This window comes from Theropithecus gelada, chromosome 13, assembly GCF_003255815.1.
Source record: "Theropithecus gelada isolate Dixy chromosome 13, Tgel_1.0, whole genome shotgun sequence".
Lineage (NCBI taxonomy): Eukaryota > Metazoa > Chordata > Mammalia > Primates > Cercopithecidae > Theropithecus > Theropithecus gelada.
The window spans coordinates 58,828,419-58,851,120 of NC_037681.1; the positions used below are offsets into that span (position 1 = coordinate 58,828,419).

The following is a 22,702-nucleotide window of genomic DNA, read 5'->3' on the forward strand; positions in this document are numbered from 1 at the left end:
ACGCAGCTGAAGCTGTCCTGCAGCTATGCCCTTAAGAGAATGATGCAGGCAGCTGAGTTCATCTTTCTCTGAGCTGCTGTGAGGAAGGTGTGGTCTTTGTTTCTGAACATTTTTCTTGTATTGCCAGAGTCTGAAGACTTGGAGGAGTTATTGCAAAACAGCTCACCTTCTTTCTTCCCCAGGGAACACAGGATGAAGGAAACATCAAAGTCTTAAAGAGCCATTACATTCAGAGCAAGAGTAATAAACAGGCATTTTTATTCCCTTCCTTTACAGTTGGTACCAGTCTTCAGTTCTCAGCCCGCAGGCCCCTGACATGGGGCACTATTCTGTACAGTTCCAGAAACCAACAACAGCCATTCAGCAGGAGTGTTGAAACTGCAGATTGTTCTCCACTGTTCTTGGTCATGGCTGTGTTTGGAATAGTCAAGAGTTAGACCACCAAATACTAATCCTCAGAACTTGGTCTTGGACCTGGTTATAAATCTCATTCCTGCAACTCTGAACAGTGTGATCTTGGGAGAGTTACCTAATTTTTCTGAGTCTCAGTTTTTCTTATCTATAAAATGAAGTTAGTAATAGTATGAACTTCATAGAATGTATGTGACGATTAAATTACAGAGCACATGTAATGTGCGTAGCACAATGCGTGGTACATAACTAGGGCTCAACAAATGGCCCAACAATGTGTTGTTGGTCTGGGGTGGGAGAGAGTAATCTCCCTTTGACTCTCATTATCTTTTGGCTGGGAAGATTGGGAAGGCAACAGTGTTGCCTGTTTGCTGTACTTAGCTCTACTTCATTCTTTTTTTTTTTTTTTTTTTTTTTTTTTGAGACAGAGTCTCACTCTGTCACCCAGGCTGGAGTGCAATGGCACAATCTCGGCTCACTGCAACATCCAACTCCCAGATTCAAGCAATTCTCCTTATTTAGCATCCCAAGTTGCTGGGATTACAGGCATGTACCACCATGGCCAGCTAAGTTTTCGTATTTTTAATAGACACAGGGTTTCACCATGTTGGCCAAGCTGATCTCGAACTCCTGATCTCGGCCTCCCAAATTGCTGGGATTACAGGTGTGAGCCACTGTGCCTGGCCATCTACTAGATTCTTGCTTGGTTGTTTGCTTCCTGCTCTCACCAAATTGTAAAGCTCATTGAGGACATGAACTAAGATCCTGTGGCCAGCAGGGTCTTTCTACATAGTAGATAGTCGATAAATATTTGTAGATGGAGGCATGGATATTTTTTCAACTGACTAGTTGAATATGACTTCCGATACATATGAATATCAGTACCCAGGAAATACATAATCCGAGGCTAGGGAGATATGAGCTTAATATTTACTAACATTTGCCCTTACCTGCCACCTGTTTCTCTTGGGACATTAAATCCAAAGGCTTTAGATCCTGCTGCTTTGCATGGCTGGGTTAGATTGCATATGAGAATTTTGCAAAGCAAAAAAGATACATCACACCAATTTGCCTCTCAATGTATGCTCCTCTCAAAAGGCTTTCAAGCCAAAAATCCCTCAGCAGTAATTATGTGCAAGGCAAAGAAATTAAGAACTCTGGGAAGACATTAAATGAGTCTCTGGAATGTTGTAAAAGACATATATGCAAAGCTCTATCCTCCCCCTGGATTTCTTTCTGGCTCCTTGCCACAGGATCTAAGGAGAACAAGTTCTCATACAGGAATTTCCCCTTGCATATTGGGAGAAGATACATTAAAATCTGGTTATGAATCACAGCTGGGTGCTTTCAATTCAGTTATGTCCCCATGCACAATGGTGTGTACAAGGCATCGCTCCTGAAGACAACAAAAACCTATAAAATAGAGTTTCTAAGGCACAGAGTCCCTCAGTAATAAAAATCTGCAAGGGCCAAACAACCTAGGAGTTATCTCTATTCCCTGCCATCAGCAATCCAGAGAACGTCTTCTGGGCTCCCGCCTCCTGATCTCTTAGGAATCATTGTGAATGTGAGAGCTTGGGGAAGGCAGGTGGTTGATGAATATGAGTGGGTTATTATAGTCCAGGGTGGATATATTCAAAAGACGAGTCTGTTGGAGAAGGAAGCAAAGGCCCAGCCTGGCTTATAATGAGCCTGAGGGAATCAGAATCCCAGAGAATCCAGAGTGGGCTTTGTTTGTGGGGGTTTTTTTTGTTCGTTTATTTGCTTGCTTGTTTTGCTTGTGTGTGTGTGTGTGTGTTTTTTTTTTTTTTTTTTTTTTTTTTTTTGAGTTGGAGTCTGGCTCTGTCACCCTGGCTGGAGTACAGTGTCACAATCTCGGCTCACTGCAACCTCTGCCTCTGGGATTCAAGCGATTCTCCTACCTCAGCCTCCTGAGTAGCTGAGACTACAGGCACCCGCCCAAAAATTAGCACCGGCTAATTTTTGTATTTTTAGTAGAGACAGGGTTTCACCATGTTGGCCAGGCTGGTCTCAAACTCCTAACCTTAAGTGATCTGACCGCCTCGGCCTCCCAAAGTGCTGGGATCACAGGCATGAGCCACCATGCCCAGCCTTTTGTGGGGTTTTGTTTGTTTGTCTTGTTTTGTTTTTGAGACAGGGTCTTGCTTAGTCACCCAGGGTGGAGTGCAGTGGCATCATCATAGCTCACTGCAGCCTTAATATCCCAAGCTCAAGAGATTCTCCAGCCTCAGCCTCCCAAGTAGCTGGGACTACAGATGTGCACCACCAGGCCTGGCTGATTTTCTTTTTCTTTTTCTTTTTCTTTTTTTAATGTAGAGACAAGGTCTCGCTATGTTTTCCAGGCTGATCTTGAACTCCTGAGCTCAAACAATTCTCCCATCTTGGCCTCCCAAACTACTGGGATTACACACACAAGCCAGCACACCGGCCTGTGTTTGTTTTAATAGAGTAATATGACTAGGAAACGTTTCTCAGTGCCATCTGTAGATTTGCTGCTTGAAGGAAAAAGACTGATATAATGATGAGACTTCCTCTTTTTTTTTTTTTTTTTTTTTTGAGAAGAAATCTTGCTTTGTTGCCCAGGCTGGAGTGCAGTGGCACCATCTCAGCTCACTGCAAACTCCACCTCCCAGGTGCAAGGGATTCTTCTGCCTCAGCCTCCCAAGTAGCTGTGATTACAGGCGCCTGCCACCACACCCGGCTAATTTTTTGTATTTTTACTAGAGACGGGGTTTCACCATGTTGGCTAGGCTGGTCTCAGACTCCTGACTTTGTGATCCACCCGCCTCAAAGTGCTGGGATTACAGGTATGAGCCACTGCGCCCAGTGAGACTTCCTCTTTCATCAGGGAGAGTGTCCGCCTTCAGGAAGGCCCCAAAGGCTATAACAAGGCTTCGCCAGCCTGGTGAGCATGGCTAGGTGGTGCCCTTCCCATCTTCGAAAGTTATTTCCTCTGGAAAGCCCTGTCCAGCTGACTCTATTCAGCTTGTTCGCCAGATCACCCCAGGAAGCTGTTAATCCTCACCCACTAGAACACGAGGCACCCACATGGCTGAGGGTTTCCCTCCAAAGATTTCACCATAATCCCACAAGTAGGCTTGTGTCTAACAGGTGTTCTCAGTGGGGAAGGCGGAGATTGGAAAGAGCGGCCATGGCACACATCTCTGTAATAATAACGGATCCCCTTTCCCAGGTCCTCACCTCCTCATACCCCCTCCCAGGGAGGCCTTCTCATATATGCTAATTGAAGTGGCCCTTTCCCCTCTCCAGGACTCCCTATCTCCTAACCTGACTTTACTTTTTCCCATAGGAATTTTCGCCTTTGACACAATTTATTTTTATTTATGTGCTTTCTGTCTTCTTTCACAAGACTATAAGCTTTAAGAAGGCAGGGATTTTTGTCTATCTTGTTCTCTTATTCCAGCACCTAGAACAGTGTATGGCACATAGCAAGTACTCAATAAACATTCTTGGAATCATTGCCTACTGAGGGGCAGGTACTTTGCATTGATCACAACCTCCGAGGTAGCCGTGCAAGTGAATGTGGGCCTCCCAGGGAAGCTGAGAGTCCTCCCCATGCAGGGCTTGGGTGTTCTAAAAGGATATGTTTTCATGGCTGTTGTGTTAGTGAGTGGAGTCTTTCCGCCTGGTTAAAAATCTCAGAATATATGGTATGTTTTCTTCTGTTTCTTAAACTCGAACCGTTAAAAGAACCAGACTCTGCCCTCTTCCTCCTTCTTTTCTCCCCATTGGCTTTGCTTCTGTCAAGAGGTCTGCAGAAAGAAGTCAGTCTCGGCCTGAAGTTTAATCTACCTAGAAAATGGCGGGTCACCCCCTTCCTTGTTCTCATTGGGAGAGGTGGTTCAAGGTGGAAAGGGCCAGATTGTCAGTCATAGTTCTTAGTTGGACAACAGAATCCCAACTGTCTAATTTAAGTAGAAAATATGTTTTTTTCGGCCGGGCGCGGTGGCTCAAGCCTGTAATCCCAGCACTTTGGGAGGCCGAGGCAGGCGGATCACAAGGTCAGGAGATCGAGACCATCCTGGCTAACACGGTGGAACCCCGTCTCTACTAAAAAATACAAAAAAACTAGCCGGGCGAGGTGGCGGGCACTTGTAGTCCCAGCTACTCGGGAGGCTGAGGCAGGAGAATGGCGTAAACCCAGGAGGCAGAGCTTGCAGTGAGCCGAGATCTGGCCACTGCACTCCAGCCTGGGTGACAGAGCGAGACTCTGTCTCAAAAAAAAAAAAAAAAAAAGAGAAAATATGTTTCTTTTTTTTGTGGTAGGTGGTTCACAGAATTTCTGGGAAGGGCAGAGAAACAAGCCTAGAGGCTGGGCAGCTGCAATAACGCCCCAAATCACTCCACAAAAGTGGTCCTGGGGAGTCAGCGTTCTTGCCACTCCTGGGCTCACTAGGGCTCACCGCATCAACACCCGGGCCTGCAGCACTGAATGCTACCACAGAAACCTTATCCACGCTGCCTGAGAAAGTAGATGTGGCTGATGCCACTCTCACTTCAATAGGTTCACACAGCGCCCACTCCTTATATGACTTGCCATGTTGAGCAGGTTTATGCCGACCTGCAGACCTATCTCCAAAGGCCAAGGGAGCTGAGAGGCGGAAGAGCCTGACAATTCAGTTTCTCGGAAGGAAGCATTTAATAGGGAACTTACGAACAGCAGCCATGTCTGGGGCTGTTGCTGCGAGACAGCGATCCCTTAGGAAACGTGGGCCTTCTCCCCACATATCCGTGAGTTCTAGCAGCTGTTCTTCTCTGTCCTTACTTCTTGTATTAGTCCATATATTCACGCTGCTGTAAAGAATCCCTGGGTAATTTAAAAAGGAAAGAGGTTTAATTGACTCACAGTTCTGCATGGCTGGGGAGGTCTCAGGAAACTTACAATCCTGGTGGAAGGCAAAGGGAAAGCAAGGCACCTCTTCTCATGGTGGCAGGAGAAAGAGGGAGCAAAGGGGGAACTGCTAAACACTCTTAAAGCATCAGATCTTGTGAGCACTCACTATCACTAGAACAACGTGCAGGAAATCCGCCCCCACGATCCAATCACTTCCCACCAGGCCTCTCCCCCGACACATGAGGATTACAATTCCAGATGAGATTTGGGTAGGGACACAGAGCCAAACCATATCACTTCTCCAGCCTCTAGTGTGTCTCTCCTCTGGGATTCCATCACCCCTGATTCCCTGACCACCTTGGCACCTCAGACCAACTGATTCCCATGGTGATGTGAGCCACCATGCCAGGCCCCAAAGAACTATATACTTTAAAATGGTTACTTGTGGCCGGGTGCGGAGGCTTACGCCTGCAATCCCAACACTTTGGGAGGCCGAGGCAGGTGGATCACTTGAGGTCAGGAGTTTGAGACCAGCCTGGCCAACATGGGGAAATCCCATCTCTACTAAAAATACAAAAATTAGCCAGGCGTGGTGGCAGGTGCCTGTAATCCCAGCTACTCGGGAAGCTGAGGCAGGAGAATCACTTGAACCCGGGAGGCTGAGGTTGCAGTGGGCCAAGATCGTGCCACTACACTCCAGCCTGGGCAACAGAGCGAGACTCCACCTCAAAAAAATAATAAAATAAAATAAAATGGTTACTTATTCCTGGAGAACTTCACGAATCTCCCTCTCTCCACAGCTGCCCCAGACAACCAGGGCCACATCTCACTGCTGACTCCTCCAATCCCTGGCAAGCAGTTCAGTGTCTCCATTCTGTTCGCCCCCTGTGGCCCTGCTCAAATCCTTGTCAGCTACCCATGCTGTAGGCAGTCCCTTCACTCTGCCCCAATGCCTAGACTCATGTGTGCCTCACTCTTGTCCCTTGTCTTAGGCTAATGTCTGATCTGGGGTCTCTCTCTGCCTCTCATTCTCTAGTCCTTGCTCCCACACTGAAGAGACGGCCATAGAAAACCACAGAACCTACCTCCATGCACATTCTTGCTCTGAATGATTACTTCATTCTGCCCACAATGCTCTTTGCCTCTGCTGTTGGACTGGAGACTGCTGCCCAAGACAGTTCATCTCCTCCAGCTTTCCAGAGCCCCTTCCTCACCTTTTCCTGCCCTCCTATCCTCAGCCTCCCCTCCAACTTTGTCAGGAAAGTCAAAGCCATTAGGTACACTCCAGGTTTTCCCTCTGCCCTGCTTTCCTCTTCCACACATCACTCACCTTTCAAGCAATTCCCCTTTGCTTCTTGCTCCAAGGAGCAGAGTCTGCCCAGCGTCCAGGCCACATCGTTTTCCGAGACTCCTAATGCCTCAGCTCCTGCTCGCATCCCGGCTGGCGATCCTCAAGGGCTCTCCGGTGTCTCCAGCCTCTCAATTTTTCTTCATTCTCTCCCCTTTGCCCAGAAATACACACAGATGTCCACCATAAAAATTCTTCACTGGACCTTGCTGCTCGCATATTCTATTTACTTTTCACCTTGACAGAGAAACTTCTCAGAAAAGCACCTTCACTTTCTCAACCCACAGCCCCTCCTCAACCATCTACTATGTGGTTGCCACTCTTGGAATTCTATAAAAATGGCTTTTCCAGAGGCCTCCAGTGACTTTGTAATCGCCACACCCCAAGGCCTTTCCTTAGTTTTGGGAACCTCCTGTCCCATGTTTTCTTCTCTTAACATGTCTGCCCCTGCTCTGTCATGGCCCATCCGGCTTGTCTCTTGCCTTTCTGAGAGACCCAGCTTTGACTCTTACTTGCTCCCCATCCTTCTCTCTACAAACTTGCTCTTGGTGACCATCCCCTCTCAACACACACAGTTATTGTTAATACACACACAGTTTCCAAATCTATGTCTCCAGCTTCTGTGCGACCATGGGCAAATGATCTCACTGAGACTCAATTTCATCATTATAAGTCAACCACTTGACACCACCTGAGGTATTCAATGACCACCTCAGAATTATTACGTTTCACCCTGGATCATCCTTTCTTCCCCCAAACAACTCCTTGTCCTGTTGCTGTTGCTGTTGCTGTGTCTTCTCAAGGTACCTGTATTGGATAGTTAGGCTAAATTCATTTGCTGTGACAAAGAAGCCCCAAGTCTCAATGGTTTACAATAACAAAGATTTATTTTCTTATTCTGTTACATATGCCATTTGATCAGCTCTTTTCATTCTGGAAGCCAGGCTAACAGAACAGCCCCAATCTGGGACATTGCTTATGTCAGAGGGATGAGAAACAAGGTGGTGGACCAGTGTGTGATTCTTCAAACTTCTACTCACATCCCATTGGTCAAAGCAATCTTGTGGTGAAGGCTGATTTCGTGAGGTGGGATATATTGCCTTCCTAAGGGACCCATAGAGAAGGGCAGCAGATTTTTGAAACAAATTGTGTAAATGTACGTTGTTGTCTTTTGACGGAGTCTCACTCTGTCGCCCAGGCTGGAGTGCAGTGGCATGATCTTGGCTCACTGCAACCTCTGCCTCCTGAGTTCAAGCAATTCCCTTGTCTCAGCCTCCCGAGTAGCTGGGATATCAGGTATAAGCCACCATGCCGATCTAATTTTTGTATTTTTAGTAGACACAGTGTTTCGCCATGTTGGCCAGGCTGGTCTCGAACTCCTGACCTCAGGTGATGTGCCCGTCTCAGCCTCTCAAAGTGCTGGGACTACAGGGGTGAGCCACCACACTTGGCCTAAGCATGTTTTTTAAACAATGATGAAATCTTCTAGAGTTAGTCTCCCAATGACTGGGCTTCATACGCGTCTCTGACATCTACCTCTCCCTGATTCCACATCACTCACTTGCAAGGTATTATTATTATTGCTGTTGTTGTTATTGAGACAAGGATCTCTCTATGTGACCCAGGCTGGCCTCGAACTCCTGGGCTCAACAATCCTCCCTCCTCAGCCTCCCAAGTCACTGTGACTACAGGTGTGCACCACCACATGCAGGTGCCAGCTATTGTTAATTGTTTTCTCATAGTGTCTCTTGAATTCAATATTTAATACAAGGTATAATTTTAATCATAGTTTTTATTTTATTTTATTTCATGTTATTTTATGTTTTGAGACAGGGTCTCATTCTCTTGCCCAGACTGGAGTACACTGGCACGATCTCAGCTCACTGAAACCTCTGCCTCCCAAGTTCAAGCAATTCTCCTACCTCAGCCTCCCAAGCAGTTGGGATTACAAGTGCCCGCCACCACATCCAGCTAAGTTTTGTATTTTCAGTAGAGATGGTGTTTCACCATGTTGGCCAGGCTGGTCTCGAACTCCTGACTTCAAGTGATCCACCTGCCTCAGCCTCTGAAAATACTGGGATTACAGTCATAAGCCACTGTGCCCGGCCTATTTATTTATTTTTTTGAGACAGGGTCTCACTCTGTCATCCAGGCTGGAGTGCAGTGGCATGATTGCAGCTCACTGCAGCGTCGACCCCCGGGCTCAAGCGATCCTCCACCTCAGCCTCCGTAGTAGCTGAAACTACAGGTGCATGCCACCACACCTGGCTAATGTTTGCTTTTTCTGTAGAGACAGGGTTTTGCCATGTTGCCCAGGCTTGTCTCAAACTGCCCGCCTTAGCCTCCCAAAGTATTGGGATTATAGGTGTGAGCCACTGTGACCAGCCTGATCAGTTATAATTTTTATAGCCGATTTCCCCAACTCCAGTCTCTGTCATATTAGTTACTGCTCAATATACTTGTGATTATGTTATTTTGCTACTCAAAAACTTTCTTTTTTTTTTTTTTTTTTTTTTTTTTTGCTTTTTTTTGAGACAGAGTTTCACTCTTGTTGCCCAGCCTGGAGTACAATGGCGCCATCTCAGCTCACCGCAACCTCCACCTACCGGGTTCAAGTGATTCTCCTGCCTCAGCCTCCCAAGTAGCTGGGATTACAGGTATGCAGCACCACGCCTGGCTAATTTTTGTATTTTTAGTAGAGACAGGGTTTCTCCATGTTGATCAGGCTGGTCTCGAACTCCCGACCTCAGGTGATCTGCCCGCCTCAGCCTCTCAAAGTGCTGGGATTACAGGCATGAGCCACTGCGCCCGGCCCAAAAACTTTCAATAGCTCTTCATTGCTTTGGGAGTAAAACATAAATGATCCTAGTGTTCAAAGTCTCTTCACGGTAGAGGTCCTAATCTATATATCCAGAATTATCTGTATGAACCCTCCGCTGTGGTCAACTTAATCTACTTGCCACTCCCCAAACACACCTCTGCCACTCTCTCTCCCTGGGATTCTTCCCACCTTGTCAAAATGCTACCCATCTTATAAAGCCTATGTCAAATATTTGTGTGTATTTTATTGTCTCTATTGGATTGTGTGTTCCTTGAAGACAACAGAGTATCTTTCACATTTGTGTGTTCCATGGGCACCTTGCCCATAGTAGGGGAAGGGGAAAAATTAGCATTTATTGAACACCTCCCGTGTGCCAGAGATAGTGGAAATTGCTTTACATGTGCTGTCTCATTAAACCCTAAGAGCAACTCTATTCAGTAGGGATTATTATTCTAATGCATTGATCATAAAATTGAGGTTCAATGGTGTGATTTTTCCAAGGTCGCAAAGCTAGTTATTGGTAGAGTCAAAATTTGAACCTAAGAGCTATCTAACAATAAATACATTTGAGGAAGGAAGAAGCAAATAATGATGCTCACAAAGGATAAATCATGAAAGAAATACAAATGACTAAAAACCACATTGAAAAATTCAGCCTCACTCATCAACTTTCAAATAGTAATGTTTTTTACTAATCAAAAGTTATTAAATATACTGGCCGGGCATGGTGTCTCACGCCTGTAATAGCAGTTCAAGACCAGCTTGGCCAACATGGTGAGACCCTGTCTCGACTAAAAATACAAAAATTAGCCAGGTATGGTGGCGTACACCTGTAATCCCAGCTACTTGGGAGGCTGATGTAGGAGAATCGCTTGAACTGGTAGGCAGAGGTTGCAGTGAGCTGAGATCAAGCTACTGCACTCTAGCCTAGGTGACAGAGTGAGATTCCATCTCAGAAAAAAAAAAAAAAAAAAAAAAAGCTATTAATATGCAATACTATGTTGGCAAGTGTTGGGGAACAGGGACATTTTGCACTATTGGTAGAAGCAAAAATTGGATCATCTCTGGAAGGCAATCTGACCTTTAAAAATGTGCAGAGCCTTTGACCTAATTAACTCCACTTCTAGAAATGTATCCTGAGGAAGCAGCAAGAGATGCATAAAAGCATTTATAATTAATTTATAATTAAGGATGTTTATCATGGCGTGGAAAACCAGAAACAAGCTAAATGTCCAACAATCAGTGTTTATTAAATATACTGTGCTCACACTTGTCATCGAACCCAGTATAACAATAAAGAAATTATAAAAAGATACTTCATGACATGGGAATGTGCTCATAATGTATTAAGTAAAAACGTAAACCAGGTGGCAAAACAGCATTGCAATATGATGCAATATATTTAGAAAATTATGAATATAAAATGACTCAACGGATATATTCTAAAATGTTTAATAGTGTTTATTTCTAGAGATGGGATTTATTTGCATTTTGCTTATTGGTATTTTCAAACTTTCCACACTGAGTGTATATTACTTTTTAAAAATTGGGGCCGGGCGCAGTGGCTCATGCCTGTAATCCCAGCACTTTGGGAGGCCGACAATAATTAGCCAGGTGTTGTGGCGGGTGCCTGTCTACTCGGGAGGCTGAAGTAGGAGAATCGCTTGAACCCGGGAGGCAGAGGTTGCAGTGAGCCGAGATTGTGACACTGTACTCCAGCCTGGCGACAGAGCGAGACTCCGTCTCAAAAAAAAATAAAATAAAAATAAAAATTGGAGCCAGGGCATGGCCAGGGGGAGGGGGAAGAATGTGTTGATATTAACTATGCTTCCTAGGATCAGAACAATCAAAACACATCAGATATGAGGCCTTCAGATGGGAGTATCATCCACTGCCCAGCCCCTGCAATACCACACCCTTGGGCTGGGCAGGCTTCTGGAATAGTGGGAAGTGCGGGGGCGAGAGCGCCTCACCTCAATCTCCAATTCTGCTGCTTGTCAGAACAGCACCCAAGGGCCTGTTAGGAGGCATCGTGGTGGTGCCTAGCTGATGGCCAAGGCCCAAACAGAGGCTTCAGTGTAGGAAGCCACTGAAACTTAAAGCTGAGGAAGAAACACAGGTGCAGATTCCAGAGGAGGAGTTCACGTATTCACCTGGAATGCTATATGGTTTGTGGTCAACCTCACTGCCTGAGGAGCAGAGCAGGCTTGAGGCCAAGTGAGAACACAGCCTGGGAGTGAGTCATGGGAGATGGGAAAAAAGCATAGCAACCAACAGAGACTTAAGCTGAAACCAAGTGTAGGAGTTGACAGAAATGAGGGTGGATACAGACTTGCAAGGACTGACTTTGAAAAAGAACCTGTTTTTCCAACCAGGGACCTGGATGTTTTTAAGGGCAGGTTGCCTTTTTAATTTTTTTAAATTAAAAAGGTAGATCTAATTTTTGCTTTTACCAAAAGCAGGAACTTTTTAGGTCTTATGTAGCCCCTAGCTCACATGAAACCATTGGTTGTTGTTTTTTAAAAAATAAACAAATTTTGATTATAAAGAAAATGCTCAACTGAACAATATACATATGATTCAGCCCTCAAGGAAACTTTTTAATACCTGTAAAGCCCCTGACTTGATTCTTTACATCTGTCTTTCAAGGTAGACTAGCAATGGCATGATCTCCATCTGGCAGATTAAAAAACAAAAACAAAAACAAAAAAACCTGAGAAATGAAAATCACATTTCCACAGCTTGACCATGTTGAAAGGTGATACCACAAGAGTCTACCTCACTGGTTGATTTACTGCTCAAGAGCAGTTCTCAATCCCCAATTCCTTTTTTTTTTTTTTTTTTTTTTTTTTTTGAGATGGAGTCTGGCTCTGTCACCCAGGCTAGAGTACAGTGGCGTGATCTCAGCTTACTGCAACCTCCGCCTCATGGATTCAAGCAATTCTCCACCTCAGCCTCCCGAGTAGCTGGGATTACAGGTGCCCACCCCCATACCTGGCTAAATTTTGTATTTTTAGTAGAGATGGGGTTTCACCATGTTGACCAGGCTGGTCTCGAACTCCTGACCTCAAGAGATTCACCTGCCTCGGCCTCCCAAGGTGCTGGGATTACAGGCATGAGTCACCATGCCCGGCCCCCAATTCTGTGAAATTCCACGTAACAATATTTTTTTCTGGGAAGCGCGAAGCTGTGATTTGGTAGGAGGAGTGCGGGACTTGGAGCTGGAAGAGCTGCCAACCACCTCACTCTCCAAACTATTATTGCAAACCACGAAAGTGTGAGTTCTAGCTCCACATTTGAGGGTTGATTAACCTCTTGAGCTGTGGTCTCCTTGTATGTAAAGTGCAGTTCACTCCTCCAACAAATATCTATTGAGCACCTACTGTATGTCAGATACTGTGCTAGGCACTAGCAACACAACTATAAGCCCTTCCTGACCCTCAGGGATTGGTAAACTAAGGCCAGGGACTGTCTTTGCACCCTACAAGTTAAAAATGTTTTTCACACTCTTGGATTTGTGAAAAAAATCAAAAAGAATGTTTTGTAATTTGTGAAGATGTATATACTATTCCAGTGTCAGAGTCCATAAATCATCTATTATTTGAATACAGTCACATTCATTAGTCTATACATTGTCAATGGCTGCTTCTAGACTGCAGTGGCAGAGCTGAGCAGTTGTAACAGACACCATATGGCCCCCAAGGCCAAAAGTACTTACTATCTGGCTTTTTACAGAAAAAAAATTTTAAAAATTGACTGATGCTTGGACTAAAGGAAAAAAACAAGGTAATTGCAGATTCAGAAAAGTTCTATGACATTTTAAAGGTGGGGACTGGGTGCAGTGGCTTATGCCTGTAATCCCAGCACTTTGGGAGGCTGGGGTGGGCAGATCACGTAAGGCCAGGAGTTCGAGACCAGCCCGGACAACATGGTGAAACTCCCTCTCTACTAAAAATATAAAAATTAGCCCAGCGTGGTGGCACACACCTGTAGTCCCAGCTACTCAGGAGGCTGAGGCAGGTGAATCATTTGGACCCGGGAAGTAGAGGCTGCAATGAATTGAGATTGCACCACTGCACTTCAGCCTGGGCAACAGAGCCAGACTCTGTCTCAAGAGAAAAAAAAAAAAAGAAATTAAAAAGGTCGGAGGGGTGGAATTTTTCAAGGCTGTTATGAAGGTGGCAATTAAAGCGCTTGGAGAGGACACTCTGTTAACTTCCACAACTGGAGTATTTTCAGGTCCTACTGGCCCCACCTGGTGCCAACCAGCTGAAAATAACAGGTGTGTCCAGAGCATCACTGGTTCCTGCCCTCCGATCACACTCAAGTCCTGCGGATGCTCTGCGCTGCGCTCTTAGGCTGCCCTCTGGGGATACACCAGTGTGCGTGCCAAGAGTGCTGCTTCCACTACACCAGCGGTGTAGGTGCCAACATGGAGTTACACCTCTGCTGCCCTCACACTCACAGAGATGCTTTGCTGCACAGCGGGGTGAGGACAATGACCCTCTCCTCCACTCAGTATCCCTGAAGTAACTCTGGAACCTAAGCAGATAGCTGTGGCCTCTGTCTCCCTGACGCCCTGTGGAAACGGCTCCTTTAGTCCTTCCCTGCTGCCACCTGCCACTGGACTGGAAGACAAAGTCAGGGGTTGGCACTGCCTTTTTTCTATGCAAAATTCTTCCCCCATTTCCTCTCTCCCTATGTTGTCTTCCCTTTCTCTTTTTCCAATGCAAATGCCCAGTGCAAATGGATGCTCCTATGGACCAATGAAGCAGTGTCCTCTGGCTGCATAATCTGCTGTATAATTCATATGATATGGCATTATCGGCATTTCCTAATCTCCCTCCCAGTCGGCCACCCAGCCCCTTGTCTTTATCCTACCCCAACTCCCTCACCCACAGATACACAGTCAAGTATTTGTCGATTTGAATTGATGGAACTTGGGGCCCGGCAGTTCAGGCAGTAGTCCCAGTCGCCTTTGGCTCCTTCGAGTCATCAGATGGGACCCAGGCAGGTCTGTGAGTGCATCAGTCCCGGACCAGTGCCCACGGCCCAGCATGCTGGGGGAGATCTGGGTGTCTGGGGAGGGACCACACAATGGGATCAGAACCCTGAAGGAGGCGCCTGCCCCTGGTGGCCTGCAGGGCATGCTGGCCTGCCCTGAGCTGCTTCTTGTGGCCCCGACATCCTGCCACTTCTCGCCTGCCTTTCTGCATAGGCTCCGACAGGGGTATCATGCTGTGAAGAGTCCACCAGGCCCTGTGCCACCAACTAGGCCTTCTCACAACCATTACTTAAGCTTACCTGAACTTCACATGCCCCCAGGACCTTGCACCTGTGTGTCCAGGCTGGGTCAGCACCTTTCATTGTTCCCTCCTTACCCCTGCTTGAGCTTCCTACCCCTAACTTAAAAAAAAAAAAAATCTTCAGCTACCTTCTTTAACCCAGAAACTCTCCTCAGCTTGCATGAGAGAGGGGTTAGGCACAGAATGACCCTGCTGTTCCGACGGGTTAACTTCAGTCTTTCCCAGGCCGGCTTCCTCCCCTCACTTTGAGGGGCCTGTGCCACCAAGATCCCAGCGTGGCTCAAGGCTCAAGCCCACTTAACCGCCATGGCAGCTGGTATCACCAATTGGCTCCAAGTTCTACTGGAGCAGAACAAAAGGTGGGGAGACATGTGGAAGGGGCAACTATTAACACATATTGCACCATCTCTTGGTGGGCTCAGAAACTGGGGTGGGCCCAGACTAATGGGAAAAGGCATCCAGTGACCATTAGGTGGGAAGACAGAGGGTGGCAGTGAGAGGATGACAGGCCAGTCCTGTGCCCTTCAGCAGGGTGATGTCTACATTCTTCATTCCTGTACCATTTGTTCTTTTTCTTTTTTCTTTTTTTTTGAGACTATCTCACTCTGTTGCCCAGGCTGGAGTACAGTGGTGCCATCTCAGCTCACTGCAACCTCCACTTCCTGGGTTCAAGTGATTCTGCTGCTCAGCCTCCTGAGTAGCTGGGATTACAGGCGCCCACCACCACACCTGGCCAATTTTTGTATTTTTAGTAGAGACAGCGTTTCACCATGTTGGTCAGGCTGATCTCAATCTCCTGACCTCATAATCCGCCCACCTCGGCCTCCCGAAGTGCTGGGATTACAGGTGTGAGCCACGGCGCCCGGCCATCTCTGTTCCTTTAAGGAGGCAAGAAAGTAATAACAAAGGGACAGAAGAAAATGTACACACAGGACTGCCAAGCAATCCTTCTCTGTTTCTCCGTCCAAGCATGTGATGTGTCCAACTCCCTTGTCTCTCTGTCCCTCCTAACCAGGATAGGATTATTTTAAGTAGGTGAAAAATGTCTTTGACCACGTAAGGCCTCCTGTAACTCTAAAACCTGTTTTGTAAGAGTCTGTGCTCATTTTAATTTAATTAGCAAACTTGGAATTGCTCACACTGTTTTCTGATTCTCCAAGATTCATGAAAATGTATGCAAAATGTTAGGTGGAATTGGTAAAGTATGGTACTCTGTGTCCGTACAGCAATGCCCTTAAAAAGCAAGCTATCTGAGGCTGTGATCAGGCAAGCTTCAGAACAATTCTCCCACTGGGTGGGAAGTTGGATGGGTGGCTTCCAAGGTTCCTTCTCACTCCAGGCTGTTACGACACTAAGGTTAATGGACGCTGAAATGCAGGCCAAGAAAAACCATCTCACGTGAGAGGTTAAAAAAAGACTTGACGATGTGTTTTACCCAGAACACGGTGAGCCCAAACATTTCCAACTAGAGCTGTCAACAAAGAATGTGTTTGCAAAACAGTCAGAATTTAAAGTAAACTTCAGCAGGCAAATGATAAGCCTTCCCTAAAAAGGTAATCACATGGTGAGTGACCAGATTTTGGATGTGGTCCAAAATGCTTTCACATTTTTGACTCCAAATGGGCTGGGGCACTTGCTTTGGGGGTCAAAAACATGAAGAGTTAGGATGATTGCTTTCTACTCAGCAGGCAGCCGTGGGAAAGCTGTGAGAAATAAAGTACACGGTGGTGACTCCGAAAAACCAGCCAACCCCTGAGGATTGTGGTGCAGGAAGAAAGGGACATAAAGTGGGCACGCTGTGGTCCCAGAGCCATAGGAACAGGAGGTCCTGGGGATACCGGGGCACCCCTCAGTCCAGTTGCTGATGCCCTGGCCAGGGGGTCGTGTGGGGTGGTTTGCCATCCTCCTTTCTCCCAGATGCTATTCCAAACCAGTACAGCACCACATTCAGAGAAGTCCTAATTCCTTTGAGGCTCAGACTCTTCAACCACATCAAACTCTACCTTTTATTGGGGTGTGAAGGAGCTTTGGTTCTGGCTATATATGCTTTACAAATTTTTTTTTCATTGTGAAATAGATAATATTACAATAGAATGTGCATAATGTGTATGTCCAGCTTAAAGAACAATAATAAAAACCAGATACCCATGTCCACACCACCCAGCTTAAGGAATTGAATATTGCCAATACCTTTGAAACTCACTCCATGCTCACCCTTCCCAATTGTCTTGCTCTCCCTTCCCAAACCCTGGGGCAAGCCACTGACCTGACACGGGTGTTACTCACTCCCTGGCTTTCCTTTATAGTTTTAATCCATTTGTTGTGGATCCCTAACCAATATACTGCTTAGTGGTGCCTTTTGTGAATTTCACGTGACAAAGCCATGCTCATTGTAACCTTCTTAACATGCTGTCTTTGCTCAACAGTATTTTTGGAATTTGTTCATGTCGATGGGTATAGCTGTAGTTTATTTGGTTTCTTTGCTTTATGGGATTCCATTATGCCAAAATTACTTGTTTATTCTATTACTTATGAATATCTGGGTTGTTTCCTTTTTTAGCTATTATAAACAAGGCTATTACACACATTCTTGTACATGTCTCCCATAGAGTATGTGCAAGAATTCCCCTCGGGCAGAGCTACTCGAAGTGTAGCTGGCAGACTCACTACTGGTGCCCAAACTTTTATTGCTTTACAACAAGATCAGGAGCTTAAGCCAGGATATAAAGCAGCTACATCATTCAAGTCACGATTTAGTTCAACTGCTACTTTTTTCATAGCAGGACTTCCTTTCAAAAGAGCAATTGGGCTGTGCCCGGTAGCTCATGCCTAAAATCCCAGTACTTTGGGAGGCCGAGGCGGGCTGATCACTTGAGCTCAGGAGTTCAAGATCAGCCTGGACGACATGGTGAAACCCCATCTCTACTAAAAACACAAAAAGTAGCCAGACATGGTGGTACGTGCCTGTAATACCAACTACTCAGGAAGCTGAGGCAGGAAGATTGCTTGAGCCAGGAGCCAGAGGTTGGTCACCAGTGAGCCAAGATCGCACCACTGCACTCCAGTCTGGGCAACAGAGAAATACCCTGTCTCAAAAAAAAAAAAAAAAAAAAAAAAAGTGCAGCTGATTCATTCTGGAAGAAGCTCCTCAATTCCTCCTACTTCTGCTGCTTGGCAGGGCCCTTGGTGTCCTCTACCTTTTCTCTTCACCTTCATCTGCCGATCTCTGGGCACCTCTCCCTCATCAGTGAAGACTTTGGTCCCTCACTCAGCCTCTCAGTTTTGCTCAATAAAAATGTGCTGCATGAGTGAGCTGAGATCGTGCCACTGCACTCCAGCCTGGGCGACACAGTGAAACTCCATCAAAATAATAATAATAATAATAATGTGCCACATGAATGAATGAATGAATGGTGTGTTCTTCAAACCCACACATCCACCTCAGGAGCTGCTATGTTCTTCTACGAATTCCACCTCCCCAGTTGATTTTTCCAGGGGGTGGGTAAGAGTCAAAGTCCTCCCCAGACTTTTTCATCCTGGAATCAAGAAAGGGGGTCAGTGTATCTCCAGTGTAGAAGCTAAGATGTCATTCACCAGGGCTGGCAGCAACCCTACTCACCACCTTGGGAGGAAGCTGCCTGCAGTGACAGAGGACAGAGTTGAGGCACAGAGAAGACAGCAGCAACACGAGTCAGAGCAAACATCCGGCAGCACCTGGTCCCTGAGTCCTGGATCCCTGGGCCCGGCTGCATTGGTTTCTCAGCCCCATCTTGGCTTCTCTTTTTTGTCCAAGCTGGTTGAAATGGTTGTTTCATGTCTGGAAAGAAAATGAATAATACACCCAACTTTAGGCTTAGTGAGCTGCAGAAAGCTGGAATCAAGGCTGCCCTTTGGACTACAAAGCTGGTTATTATGAATATTTTTGAAGAATGTTGTTAATTCTTCAGATTGGTGTTACTGCAAACACCAAACTAAAACCAAAACCAAACCAAACAAAACCTAGCAAGCAAATAAGAGATCTGAGGTTGCCGTATTGTAGTAAGGGGCGTTCCCATCTTTCCTGCCGCAGCTCAGGTATCAGCCGGACAGTTCTGCTTGGCGTGCACCCCACAACCACACATGCCTCAACTCTGATCTCAGCTCGGGTCTTCCCAGGTCCTCTTTCCCAGGGGTTCCCACTGTGGTCCATCACTCCATGTCACTTGACACCACCGGGAAGGCTATTTCACTACATCCGCATAGAAGGACAGGAAAACAGCCGAACAGCACACAACTCCAGGAAGAATTGTTAACACCAGCAGGGACAGCTAGGGGTCTACCTCATGCAGGGAAGTGGGGAAAAGGAGTACATGAGAAGCTCTGAGACACAGCAGGACTCTCCCAAGGAATATTTAGTCCAGAAATAATTATTTAAAGCTGGGTGGAGCCTTAAAACCATTTGCCACAGAAATCAAAAGCCCTTTATAGGCATTTCATCTATGCCAGTCCCACCTAAAGTGGACACAAAGCACAGTTCCAGTCCCTCTCATCACGCCTACAGAGGACGGAACGGATCAGCCGTTCATCCTCTTCCCCATCCTCGATTCATCCTAGATGAAAACGGCAATGATTCTTGGGTCGCCTGATCACAGAGGGTACAGGACAGGGGCACCTGGATATGTCATTCATTCCCATGTTTGAAGGTAGCTAAGGCTTAGAGAGGTTAAGTGAATTATCCAAAGTCACACAGCCACATAGTAACAGAACCCAGACGAGAAGTCAGAAACTCTTGTCTAGTGCTCTTTTCTCTCCACTGGGCTGCTTAGGAACACTTCTCAGGCAATACCGAAGACATTTCAAAGAGTGTGCATTGGAACCGAAACCAATAAAGTAACCACAACGTCCTCAGATATCCACATGACAGCCCTGGGATGTCCTGGGCATTTTTTATCCCCATGCAAAGAGGTCCACGAGGGGCAGACAGACTCCTGTGGAACTGTAGGACTGTGCTTTTCAAACACTGGATCATGAAATCAACTTGTGGGTTGAATAGCCTTTCTGAATAGAATATAAAATATCAACACTGTACCATATGATAAAGTTAAATATTATGTCACAAAATCTTTGATACCATGTGTATGTGGATGTGATGTAAAAAGTTTGCTTTTTTTTTTTAAATGGTGGGTCACTGTCAAAATGTTTTGAAAACTCTGCTTTAAGGAATAGCTTCTGGAGAAACTCCCAGCTGTTACAGTTCAAAGCTTTCACATTCTCTGCAGGTAGAAATTAATGCAAAAATGCTTTTATTTTTTAATGTAGTAAACAAGATTTGGAAGCTATTTTAGTAAAGATCCAATTAACCAGAACACTCAGGGAATTTAACGTCCTGGTTAATTGAATCTCTTCATTAATGAGGACAAATTGAAAACCCTTGTCAAGATACAGAGTCATAGAACATTATGGGTGGAAGAGACCTTGGAAATTGGTTTTCACCAACTCCCTCACTATCTTGCTGGCAAAAGCTGAGGCCCAGAAGGAGAACGTGGCTTGCCCTAGGCCCTAAGGTCAATTGAGGGTTCAAGCCAAGACCTCAGCCCATAAATCACCTGCCCAACTCTCTTGTGAGACTGGGCTGAATCTTAGTGAAATCATGTGTAATAACCCTTGGGCTTGCTTAAGACGAAAGCACAGCATTTAGCCTGTCTATTGCCGTTTGCTTTTTCTCACAGCTCAGTGCAGTTGGTTTTACAGAATTTAGAACAAACACCAAAGATCTGCTGGTAGCATCAAAAGGTTGGTGTGGTGTGGTTGAGCATCTTTCTCTCTGTCTCTCTTTCCGTCTCTCCTCTTCTTTTTTATTTATTTATTTATTTTTGAGACGGAGTCTCGCATTGTCACCCACGCTGGAGTGCAGTGGCATGATCTTGGCTCACTGCAAGCTCCGCCCCCCAAGTTCACACCATTCTCCTGCCTCAGCCTCCCAAGTAGCTGGGACTATAGGTACCTGCCACCACGCCCAGCTAATATTATTTTGTGTGTGTGTGTGTGTGTGTGTGTGTGTGTGTGTGTGTGTTTAGTAGAGACGGGGTTTCACCATGTTAGCCAGGATGGTCTCCATCTCCTGACCTCGTGATCCGCCCACCTTGGCCTCCCAAAGTGCTGGGACTACAGGCATGAGCCACCGCACCCGGCCCCTCTCCTTTTCTTTTTCTTTGTTTGCTCTGATCTTTTTTCTTCCCATACATTATTGGTTTTCCAAGACACAGGGTGACACCCTTTTTTTAAAATATATTTTTTATATTGCTTGAGGCTGAGAGAAGCTATTTTCATTCTTGGAACTCCCTAAACCATTCCTGTGACCCGTTTCTGCCTATAAGCCACTATTTAATGAGTTTTATCATATGGAGAATAAACCCTGGGAAACCGAAATGCATAGCCTTGTCCTTCGGTGGCATGCACTGTTCTCCGTGCACATTTGTTCATTGAGCACATACACATAATGTATCAGGCACTAAGAATGGAGCAGGGAACAAAACAGAAAAATCCCTGCCCTTAGGGAACTTACACTCTAATAGTAACAAATAAGCACACAGTGAACAAATAAGCAAATAAGCACATGGTAGGTCAGATGGCAATAAAGTTGAAGGAATAGGGAAAGGCAGGCTAGAGGAAAATAGGGATTTCTGAGGGTGGGTGGTTACTATTTCATATGGAGTAGTCAAAGAAGGCCTTGTGAATCAAGAAGCAGAGGTCTAAAGAAAGTAAGGGCATGAGGCAGCTCACAGTCTGGGAGAAAAGAGCTCCTGGCAGGGGAAAAACAGCACTGTGTCAGGCTACAAATACCTTCCATTGAGTACCAATGATTTCTGACTCATCACCTCCACCTTGCCGATGACACTGTCCTAGAGGTTAGTTTTTTGTTTGTTTGTTTATTTGTTTGTTTTAATTTTGAGATGGAGTTTTACTGTTGTTGCCCAGGCTGGAGTGCAATGACACGATCTCAGCTCACTGCAACCTCCGCCTCCTGGGTTCAAGCAATTCTCCTGCCTCAACCTCCCGAGTAGCTGGGATTACAGGCACTTGCCACAATGCCCAGCTAAGTTTTTGTATTTTTAGTAGAGACAGGGCTTCACCATGTTGGCCAGGCTGGTCTCGAACTCCCGACCTCAGGTGATCCACCTGCCTCGGCCTCCCAAAGTATTGGGATTACAGGTGTGAGCCACCGCACCTGGGCCCTAGAGATTATTAGGTACCAATTTAGGGAGAAGACATTGCACTATTTCATTCAATGAGCCAGGATTCTGTGCTGAAATATGCAGATGATCCCTGCCCACCTGATATTAATGACGAATCAAAAAATGTCCACGCAGGTCAGGTTACAATTGCAGTAAAAATGTTGCAAAGGAGGGAGGTACAACTTGCAAGTCTTCCGGAATAGGAAGAAGGATAATTTCAGGCAGAGGAAATAGCAGGCATGAAGGCACAGAGGTAGAGAGGATGGTGCATTCAGGGATCCTCTTTTGGTCTGGTTGGGAGGTGAGTGTCAAGAAATGAGGACAGAAGCAAGTAAAAAGTAGAAGAAGAAGGCTGGGCATGGTGGCTCATGCCCACAATCCAAGCATTTTGGGAGGCCGAGGCGGGCAGATCACTTGAGGCCAGGAGTTCAAGACCAGCCTGGTCGATATGGTAAAACCCTGTCTCTACTAAAAATATGAAAATTAGCTGGACGGGGTGGCACATGCCTGTAAACTCAGTTACTTGGGAGGCTGAGGCATGAGAATTATTTGAACCCAGGAGGTAGAGGTTGCAATGAGTCAAGATCGTGTCACTGCACTGCAGCCTGGGCAACAAAGTAAGACATTGGAAAGAAAGAAAGAAAAGAAAAAGAAAGAAAGAAAGAAAGAAAGAAAGAAAGAAAGAAAGAAAGAAAGAAAGAAAGAAAGAAAGAAAGAAAGAAAGAA

The 22,702-nt window shown here is 45.9% G+C and overlaps 1 long non-coding RNA gene across 1 annotated transcript in view; it reads right to left on the reverse strand.

Annotated features, from left to right (window-relative positions):
- Positions 1–7,508: 7,508 nt before the first annotated feature.
- LOC112605110 overlaps positions 7,509–22,702 on the reverse strand; it is a 23,897-nt gene continuing 8,703 nt past the window's right edge. Inside the window, exons 2-3 of the long non-coding RNA XR_003115349.1 lie at positions 18,382–18,579; positions 7,509–7,739 (exon numbers count right to left, since the gene is read on the reverse strand). This is a non-coding gene — a long non-coding RNA (uncharacterized LOC112605110). The remainder of the gene's footprint in view (positions 7,740–18,381; positions 18,580–22,702) is intronic.